Source organism: Arachis ipaensis, chromosome B10, assembly GCF_000816755.2.
Source record: "Arachis ipaensis cultivar K30076 chromosome B10, Araip1.1, whole genome shotgun sequence".
In the NCBI taxonomy this organism is placed as follows: domain Eukaryota; kingdom Viridiplantae; phylum Streptophyta; class Magnoliopsida; order Fabales; family Fabaceae; genus Arachis; species Arachis ipaensis.
Genome location: NC_029794.2, coordinates 72,866,022 through 72,877,426, shown reverse-complemented (window position 1 = coordinate 72,877,426; position 11,405 = coordinate 72,866,022).

Genomic DNA, 11,405 nt, shown 5'->3' with positions numbered 1-11,405 from the left:
GATGCTCTGTGGGCATACAGAACAGCATTCAAGACTCCTATATGGACCTCTCCATACCAACTTGTGTATGGTAAGGCATGTTACCTGCCCGTGGAACTGGAACATAAAGTCTACTGGGCAACCAGATTCCTAAACTTTGATGCCAAATTAGCTGGAGAAAAAAGATTGCTCCAGCTAAATGAACTAGAGGAATTCAGATGCACTGCTTTTGAAAATGCCAAGCTTTATAAAGAAAAATAAAAAAAATGGCAGGACAGGAAGCTGTCATCTAGAATCTTTGAACCAGGACAAAAGGTTCTATTGTTTAACTCTAGGCTCAGGCTATTCTCCGGGAAACTGAAGTCCCGGTGGAGGGGACCATATGTGATTACAAGTGTATTACCATATGGTTATGTGGAGCTTCAAGATATTGATTCTGATAAGAAGTTCATTGTTAATGTACAGAGAATCAAGCACTATCTTGAAGGCAATGTTGAGCAAGAGTGCTCAAGGCTGAAGCTAGATTAAAAGCTCAGCAAGGTCCAGCTAAAGACAATAAAGAAGCGCTTGCTGGGAGGCAACCCAGCCATGGGGCATCACTTCCTCTAAAGCATTTTGCCCTATTCTTAATTTTATTTGTTTATATAAAGTTCATTGATCCTAAGGTAAAGAGTCAATTGTATAAGTTCACAGGGTTACAGAAGGATTCTGCACGCAAAACAGAGAAAAAGAGCTCACTGGCAAGAAAACGCCAGTAAAAGTCTGTTTTGGGCGTTCAACGCCCAACAGAAGCATCCACTGGGCGTTGAACGCTAATAAGGATAGCCATCTGGGCGTTGAACGCCAGAAAGAAGCTCTTTCTGGGCGTTTAACGCTAGATTTATAGCGTTCTGGGTGTTCAGAAAAACGCCCAGTAACAAAGGACTTCCTGGCGTTCAACGCCAGAAATAAGCAGCAGCTGGGCGTTGAACGCCCAGGAGAAGCAGCATTTGGGCGTTGAACGCCCAAAACATGCAGCGTTTGGGCGTTCAAACGCCAGGATGGTGGGGAGGAGGTAAATTCATTTTTTCTTCATATTTTTCATTTTAATCCTAATTTTCATGTTCCAATTCATGATTTCTTGCATAGACATGTTAAGAACCATGATTTCTAAAATCCCTAATTTCTAAAAACCCTTCTTAAAAAAATATTAAATGTATCTTAATCCATAAGCACAAATCCTTTTTTTTCAACCCAACGCAACTCTTTTTCAAAATGTTCAAAACAAATCTCTCTCTTTTCATTCAAAAATCTTTTCAACTAAGCAATATCTTTTTCAAATCTCTATACTATCTTTTTCAAAATTTCAAATCTATCTTTTTTAAATATCTTTCATATCTTTCCAATTTTAAATCATATCTTTTCTTATCATATTTTTTTCTAAAAATCATATCTTCTATCTTATCTTTCTTCCTATTTTTCGAAAACCCCCCCTCTCCCTTTAAATATGGGTTCGGCCTCCCTCCCCTCCCGTCCACCATTGCACCTAGCTCTCCTTCTCTCCCTCTCCTTTCTTTTCTTTTGCTTGAGGACAAGCAAACCTCTAAGTTTGGTGTGCTTATCCGTGATCACTAAGATCATGGCTCCTAAAGGAAAACAACCCACTCCAAGAGGCAAGAAAGAGAGTGTTCCAAAACCACTTTGGAATCAAGGGAAGTTCTTAACTAAAGAACATTCAGACCATTATTACAAAATAATGGGTCTAAGATTAGTGATCCCGAAAGTCAGATTCGATATGAAAGAAGACAAATATCCGGAGATCCAGGAGAAAATTCGAATCAGGAACTGGGAGATCCTAGCCAATCCTGAAACGAAAGTGGGAAGGAATATGGTCCAGGAGTTCTATGCTAATATGTGGCATACAGACAGGCAAAGACTATCTGGATCTGCTATCTATGACTATCGAACCGTGGTCAGAGGAAAGATTGTTCACACCCACCCTGACAAGATCAGGGAGATCTTAAAGCTACCTCAGCTGAAAGATGATCCAGACTCCTTCAATAGGAGAATGATGAGAACAGACAAGGGCCTGGATAAGATTCTAGAGGATATATGTATCCCTGGAGCCAGGTGGACCACCAGCACGAAGGGCGTTCCAAATCAACTCAAAAGAGAAGATCTCAAACCAGTCGCCAGAGGATGGCTGGACTTCATTGGGCATTCTCTGCTGCCCACTAGCAACCGTTCTGAAGTCACTATTAGAAGAGAAGTGATGATCCATTGCATCATGATGGGAAAAGAAGTGGAAGTTCATCAACTGATTTCAACTGAATTTTACAAAATTGCAAACAAAAATTCCAAAGATGCTAGGTTGGCTTATCCAAGCTTGATTTCTATGCTCTGCAAGGACGCTGGAGTAAGGATGGGAATAACTGAGTATATCTCATTTGAGCAACCAATCACCAAAGCATCAATGGAAAAACAACAAGCACAGGATGACCCCATCAAGAAGAAAACACAGGAATTTCTCCCAGAAATCCCTCAATCTGAATACTGGGAGTATCTTGAAACATCAGTTACCAAGATGCAAGAAGCTATGGAACAAATAATGAAAGAACAGAAGGAACAAAGTAGCATTCTTTGCTATTTTATTAAAGAACAGGAGGAGCAAGGGCGCGACTTAAGGGAATTGAAGCGCCAGAAATGTTCTCTTGAAGGACCAAGCACCCCGCAGATTAGAGGAACATCCACTCCCCAGAACAAAGGTTGTTAAATTCCAATCTTAGCCTTAACTCTGTGATAACTGTTCTTATTCTAGTTTTAACTTAGGAGTCATATAGTAGTAATTAGTATCTATATTTTTGATTTTATCTCCAATTAAGATATAATTTAGTTTTCTCATCATCATCAAACATGAATAAAATAGAAGAATTTCTTTAGAATAAGAGGCAATAATTTTTGAGTTTTTAATAAGAACATTCTAATTATTTACATGTGGTGGCAATGCTTTCTGTCTTCTGAATGAATGCTTGAACATTGCATATGTCTTTTGAATTTGATGTTTAAGGCTGTTAAATATGTTGGCTCTTGAAAGAATGATGAACACGAGACATGTTATTGATAATCTAAAAAATCATAAGAATGATTCTTGAAGCAAGAAAAAGCAGCAAAGAACAAAGCTTGCAGAAAAAAAATAGAAAGAAAAGGAAAAAGCAAGCAGAAAAAGCCAATAACCCTTAAAACCAAAAGGCAAGGGTAAATAAAAAGGATCCCAAGGCTTTGAGCATCAGTGGGTAGGAGGGCCTAAAGGAATAAAATCCCGGCCTAAGCGGCTAAACTAAGCTGTCCCTAACCATGTGCTTGTGGCGTGAAGGTGTCAAGTGAAAACTTGAGACTGAGCGGTTAAAGTCAAGGTCCAAAGCAAAAAGAAGAGTGTGCTTAAGAACCCTGGACACCTCTAATTGGGGACTTTAGCAAAGCTGAGTCACAATCTGAAAAGGTTCACCCAATTATGTGTCTGTGGCATTTATGTATCCGGTGGTAATACTGGAAAACAAAGTGCTTAGGGCCACGGCCAAGACTCATAAAGTAGCTGTGTTCAAGAATCAACATACTAAACTAGGAGAATCAATATCACTATCTGAATTCTGAGTTCCTATAGATGCCAATCTCTCTGAGCTTCAATGGATAAAGTGAGATGCCAAAACTGTTCAGAAGCCAAAAGCTACTAGTCCCGCTCATCTAATTAGAATCTGGGCTTCACTCAAAAACTTTGAGATATTATTGCTTCTTAAATTATTTGTATTCTATTTTATTTATCTAGTTGCTTGAGGACAAGCAACAGTTTAAGTTTGGTGTTGTGAAGAGCGGATATTTTATACACTTTTTGGGGTTAATTTCATGTAGTTTTTAGTGTGTTTTAGTTAGTTTTTAGTTTATTTTCAGTAGCTTTTAGGAAAAATTCATATTTCTGGACTTTACTATGAGTTTGTGTGTTTTTCTGTGATTTCAGGTATTTTCTGGCTGAAATCGAGGGAGCTGAGCAAAAATCTGATTCAGGCTGAAAAAGGACTGCTGATGCTGTTGGATTCTGACCTCCCTGCACTCAAAGTGGATTTTCTGGAGCTGTCCATACTTTGCTTAAGGATAGATGACGTAAAATGGCGTTCAACGCCAGTTCCATGCTGCTGTCTGGCGTCCAGCGCCAGAAACAAGTTAGGAGTTGGAGTTCAACGCCAGAATTGGATCCAAAGCTGGCGTTGAACGCCCAAAACAGCCCTATGCACGTGAGAAGCTTTAGTCTTAGCCCCAGCACACACCAAGTGGGCCCCAGAAGTGGACTTCTGCACCATCTATCATAGTTTACTCATTTTCTGTAAACCTAGGTTACTAGTTTAGTATTTAAACAACTTTTAGAGATTTATTTTTTATCTCATGACATTTTAGATCTAAACTTTGTACCTTTTGACGGCATGAGTCTCTAAACTCCATTGTTGGAGGTGAGGAGCTCTGCTGTACCTCGATGAGTTAATGCCAGTATTTCTGTTTTCTATTCAATCATGTTTGTTCCTATCTAAGATATTCATTTGCACCTTATTATGATGAATGTGATGATCCGTGACACTCATCACCATTCTCAACCTATGAACATGTGCCTGACAACCACCTCCGTTCTACATTAGATTGAATGAGTATCTCTTAGATTCCTTAATTGGAATCTCTGTAGTATAAGCTAGAATCCATTGGTAGCCTCCTTGAGAATCTGGAAAGTCTAAACCTTATCTGTGGTATTCCTAGTAGGATTCTGGAATTAGATGACTGCGACGAGCTTCAAACTCGCGAGTGCTGGGCGTAGTGACAGACAGAAAAGGATAGTGAATCCTATTCCGGTATGATCGAGAACCTACAGATGATTAGCCGTGCGGTGACAGCGCACCTGGACCATTTTCACTGAAAGGAAGGATGGTAGCCATTGACAACGGTGATCCTCCAACAAACAGCTTGCCATAGGAGGGACGTGCATGCGTGAAGAAGAAGATAGAGAGAAAGCAGAAATTCAAAAGGCAAAGCATCTCCAAAACTCCAACATATTCTCATTTACTGCATAACAAGTAACCTTTAATTCATGCTCTCTTGTTCATTTGCAAGTCAATTGATAGCCACTAATTAATATCCTGACTAAGAGTTGCAAGATAACCATAGCTTGATTCAAACCAACAATCTCCGTGGGATCGACCCTTACTCACGTAAGGTATTACTTGGACGACCCAGTGCACTTGCTGGTTAGTTGTGCGGAATTACATAGTGTGAAGTAATTTTCGTGCACCACTCGTCCTTGAGCAAAGAAGAAAGAATGAAGGAGAAGAAGAGGAAAATGGAGGAGATGGAGGGAGAGGCTGAATTCGGCCAAGGGGGTATAAGGTGTTTGTGATGTGTGAAATTGAAGGAGGGATGAGGGGTATATATAGGAGCGGGGGGAGGGTTAGGTTCGTGTATTTAGGGTTGGGTTTGGGAGGGAAAAAGGGTTTTGAATTTGAAGGTAGATGGGGTTTTGGGGGAGAGTGAATGAGGTGATTGGTGAAGGGTATTTGGGGAAGAGATATGGAGGTGATTGGTGAAGGGTATTTGGGGAAGAATATTATGAAAAAGGTGTGAAGAAGAGAGAGAGAGTGAGTTGAGGTTGGTGGGGATTCTGTGTGGTCCACAGATTTTGAGGGGTCAAGGACTTATCATCCCTACTCCATTTAGGCATGCAAAACGCCCTTAGAGTGCAATTCTGGCATTAAACGCGAGATTGCTGCTTGTTTCTGGCGTTTAACGCCAGCTTTTCTCCCTTTCTTGGCGTTTAACGCCAGTCTGCTGCTTGTTTCTGGCATTAAACGCCAGTCTGGTGCTTGTTTCTGGCGTTAAACGCCCAGAATGGTGCCAGACTGAGCGTTTAACACCCATTCTGCTACTCTTACTAGCGTTTAAATGCCAGTAAGCTCTTCCTCTAGGGTGAGCTATTTTTAATGCTGTTTTTCATGCTGTTTTTGATTTTTCAGTTATTTTTGTGACTTCACATGATCATCAACCTAAGGAAAACATAAAATAACAATCGAAAATAGATATATTTAAATAACATTGGGTTGCCTCCCAATAAGCGCTTATTTAATGTCAATAGCTTGATAGTGAGCTCTCATGGAGCCTCCCAGATAATCAGAGCAGGGTTGGGGTTTCTCAACACCAAACTTAGAGTTTTGTTGTGGCCTCCCAACACCAAACTTAGAGTTTGAATGTGGCGGTTTTGTTTGACTCTGTATTGAGAGAAGCTTTTCATGCTTCCTCTCCATGGTTACAGAAGGAGAACCTTGAGTCTTGAATACAAGGTAGTCCTCATTTAGCTTAAGGACCAACTCTCCTCTATCAACATCAATCACAACTTTTGGTGTGGCTAGGAAGGGTCTGCCAAGGATGATGGATTCATCCTCATCCTTTCCAGTGTCTAGGATTATGAAATTAGTAGGGGTGTAAAGGCCTTCAACCTTTACTAGCACGTCCTCTACTAGTCCATAAGCCTGTTTCATTGATTTGGCTGCCATCTCTAGTGAGATTCTTATAGCTTGTACCTAAAATATTCCCAGTTCTCCATTACAGAGAGTGGCATGAGGTTTATCCCTGACCCCAGGTCACATAGAGCCTTCTCAAAGGTCATGGTGCCCATGGTACAAGGTATGAAGAATTTTCCAAGATCCGGTTTCTTCTAAGGTAATGTCTGCCTCATTAATGCATTCAGTTCATTGGTGAACAAGGGGGGTTCATCCTCCCAAGTCTCAGTACCAAATAACTTGGCATTCAAATTCATGATTGCTCCTAGATATTTAGCAACTTGCTCTTCAGTGATGTCTTCATCCTCTTCAGAGGAAGAATATTCATCAGAGCTCATGAATGGCAGAAGGAAGTTTAATAGAATTTCTATGGTCTCTATATGAGCCTCAGATTCCTTTGGTTCCTCAAAGGGAAACTCCTATCTGTCCAAAGGACGTCCCATGAGGTTGTTCTCACTGGGACTCACGTCCTCCTCACTCTCTCCAGGTTCGGCCATGTTGGTCATGGTTATGGCCTTGCACTGTCTCTTGGGATTTTCTTTTGTGTTGCTTGGGAGAGTACTAGGAGGAGTTTCAGTAATCTTCTTACTCAGCTGACCCACCTGTGCCTCCAAATTTCTAATGGAGGACCTTGTTTCATTCATGAAATTTAGTGTGGTCTTGGATAGATCAGAGACTATGGTTGCCAGGCCAAAATGGCTCTATTCAGAATTCTCTGTCTGTTGGTGAGAAGATGATGGAAAAGGCTTGCTATTGCTAAACCTATTTCTTCCACCATTATTGTTGAAGCCTTATTGAGGCTTCTGTTGGTCCTTCCATAAAAAATTTGGATGAATTCTCCATGAAGGATTATAGTTGTTTCTATAGGGTTCTCCCATGTAATTCACCTCTGCCGTTGCAGGATTCTCAGGATCATAAGCTTCTTCTTCAGAAGATGCTTCTTTAGTACTGTTGGATGCAGCTTGCAATCCATTCAGACTCTGAGAAATCATATTGATTTGTTGAGTCAATATTTTATTCTGAGCCAATATGGCATTCAGAGTATCAATTTCAAGAACTTTCTTCTTCTGAGGCGTCCCATTGTTCACATGATTCCTCTCAGAGGTGTACATGAACTGGTTATTTGCAACCATTTCAATAAGTTCTTGAGCTTCTGTAGGGGTTTTCAGATGAAGAGGTCCTCTTGCAGAATGGTCCAATGACATTTTTGACAACTCAGACAGACCATCATAGAATATACATATGATGCTCCATTCTGGAAGCATATCAGTAGGATACCTTTTGATCAATTGCTTATATCTTTCCCAAGCTTCATAGAGGGACTCACTTTCCTTCTGTCTAAAGGTTTGGATTTCCACTTTAAGCTTGCTCATCTTTTGAGGTGGAAAGAATTTGGCCAGGAAAGCACTGACTAGCTTTTCCCAAGAGTTCAGGCTTTCCATAGGTTGTGAATCCAACCATGTTCTAGCTTTGTCTCTTACAGCAAAAGGGAAAAGCATAAGCCTGTAGACCTCAGGATCAACTCCATTGGTCTTGACAGTGTCACAGATTTGCAAGAATTCAGCTAAGAACTGATGAGGATCTTCCAATGGAAGTCCATGAAACTTGCAATTCTATTGCATTAGAGAAACTAATTGAGGCTTAAGCTCAAAGTTGTTTGCTCCAATGGCAGGAATTGAGATGCTTCTTCCATAGAAGTTAGAAGAGGGTGCAATAAAGTCACCAAGCATCTTCCTTGCATCTCCACCATTGTTATTGGGTTCGGCCATGTCTCCCTCTTTTTCGAAAATTTCTGTTAGGTCCTCTCCAGAGGGTTGTGCTTTAGCTTCTCTTAGTTTCCTCTTAAGAGTCCTTTCAGGTTCAGGATCAGCTTCAATAAGAACGTCTTTATCCCTGTTCCTGCTCATATGAAAAAGAAGAAAACAGAAAAGAAGAGGAATCCTCTATGTCACAGTATAGAGATTCCTTTATGTGAGTAGAAGAAGAGAAGAATAGAAGAAGGAGAAGAGAAAAATTCAAACACAGAGAAGAAGATGGGGTTCGAATTTTGAGTGGAAGATGAGTGTTAGTAGATAAATAAATAAATAGAGAGAGATGAGAATAGGGTTTTCAAAAATAATCAAAAAGAGAAGGAAAATATTTTTGTTTTTATTTTAAAAAAATGAGTTATAATTTGAAAATTAAAAAGAGAAACAAAATAAAATTTGAAAACTAATTAAATCATTTAATTTAAAAAGATTTTTGAGAAAGTGGTTAGTGATTTTCGAAAATCAGAGAGAGGAAAGTAGTTAGATAGTTTTGAAAAAGATATGATTGAAATAGAAAACTTTTAAAATTAAACCAAAAAGTCAAGTAGTTAATTGAAAAAGATTTGAAAATTTGAAAAGATAAGAAGTTAGAAAAGATTTTGAAATTAAGTTTTGAAAAAGATATGATTGAAAATTATTTTGAAAAAGATTTGGAAGAATAAATTTAAAAAGATTTGATTTTTGAAATTAAAGTTAATTACTTGACTAACAAGAAACAAAAAGATATGATTTTAAAATTTAAAGATTGAACCTTTCTTACTAGGTAAGTAATAACTTAAAATTTTGAATCATTCACATTAATTGTTAGTAAAGATTTTGGAAAATATGAAATAAAAATAAGAAAAAGATTTTGAAAATTAATTTTTAAAATTTTTGAAAAAAATTGAAAGAAAAATGAAAAAGATTTGATTTTTGAAAAGGTTTTGAAAAGATAGGATTTTTAAATTGAAATTTTGACTTGACTCATAAGAAACAACTAAATTTTAAAATTTTTGACTAAGTCAACTCAAATATTCAAAATTTATGAGAAGAATAAGGGAAAGATATTTTTTTTTATTTTTGAACTTTAATGAGGAGAGAGAAAAACATAAAAATGATGTAAAATACAAGAAATTAAGATCAAAACAAAAATGCATGCAAGAACACTTTGAATGTCAAGATGAACACCAAGAACACTTTGATGATCAAGATGAACATCAAGAACTTATTTTTGAAAATTTTTAAGAAAAGAAAAACATGCAAGACACCAAACTTAAAAATTTTTAAACCTTAGACACTTAATGATTCAAGAATGCATATGAAAAATAAGAAAAGACACAAAACAAGAAAATTTAAAGATCAAATAAGAAAAATCATCAAGAACAACTTGAAGATTAGTGAAGAACTCAATGCATGTAATTTTTGAAAATTAAAGGAAAATTAAAAAGATGCAATTGACACCAAACTTAAAATTTGACTCAAGACTCAAACAAGAAACATAAAATTTTTGGTTTTTATGATTTTATTAAAAAAAATTTTTTCGAAAATTGTTTTGAAAAAGAGAAAATAATTAAATTCAAAATTTTGCTTAAAATTAAAATAAAATTACCTAATCTGAGCAACAAGATGAACCGTCAGTTGTCTAAACTCGAACAATCCCCGGCAACGGCACCAAAAACTTGGTGCACGAAATTGTGATCTCTAAAATGGCGCCAAAAACTTGGTACGCACGAATGTAATTTCATCTCTTTGTCACAACTCCGCACAACTAACCAGCAAGTGCACTGGGTCGTCCAAGTAATAAACCTTACGTTTGTAAGGGTCGATCCCACGGAGATTGTCAGCTTGAAGCAAGCTATGGTCATCTTGTAAATCTCAGTCAGGCAGATTTAAATGGTTATGAGGTTTTGATAATTAAAATATAAATAAAATATAAAATAAGATAGAAATACTTATGTAATTCATTGGTAAGAATTTCAGATAAGCGTATGGAGATGCTTTGCTCCTTCTGAATCTCTGCTTTCCTACTGACTTCATTCAATCATTTATACTCCTTTCCATGGCAAGCTGTATGTTGGGGGATCACCGTTGTCAATGGCTACCGTCCGTCCTCTTAGTGAAAATGGTCCAAATGCGCTGTCACCGCATGGCTAATAATCTGTTGATTCTCACTCATGTTGGAATAGGATCCATTGATCCGTTTGCGTCTGTCACTACGCCCAACACTCGAGAGTTTGATGCTCGTCACAGTCATCCCTTCCCAGATCCTACTTGGAATACCACAGACAAGGTTTAGACTTTTTCGAATCTCAAGAATGCTGCCAATTGATTCTAGCTTATACCACAAAGACTCCGATCTTTCGGAATGGAGGCTAAGAGAAATGCATTCAAGCTCGTTTTCATGTAGAACGGAAGTGGTTGTCAGGCATGCGTTCATAGGTGAGAATGGTGATGAGTGTCACATAATCATCACATTCATCATGTTCTTGGGTGCGAATGAATATCTTAGAGTAAGAATAAGCTTGAATTTAATAGAAAAACAATAGTACTTTGCATTAATTCATGAGAAACAGCAAAGCTCCACACCTTAATCTATGGGGTGTAGAAACTCCACTGTTGAAAATACATAAGTAATAAAGGTTCAGGCATGGCCGTGAGGCCAGCCTCCAAACATGTACAATATGATCTCTGATAGCATAAGACTGATCAAGGATATAAAATAAATCACTAAAAGTAGTTTTTATAGTAAACTAGTAGCTAGGGTTACAGAAAATAAGTAACTAAGTGCAGATAGTGCAGAAATCCACTTTCGGGGCCCACTTGGTGTGTGCTTGGGTTGAGCATTGAAGCTTTCACGTGTAGAGACTCTTCTTGGAGTTAAACACCAGCTTTGGTGCCAGTTTGGGCATTTAACTCCAGCTTGTAACTCAATTCTGGTTTTTAACGCCAGAATAGGGCAGGAAGTTGGTGTTTAAATGCCAGTTTGCGTCGTCAAAACTCGGGCAAAGTATGGACTATTATATATTGCTGGAAAGCCCAGTGTGTCTACTTTCCGATGCAATTGAGAGTGCGC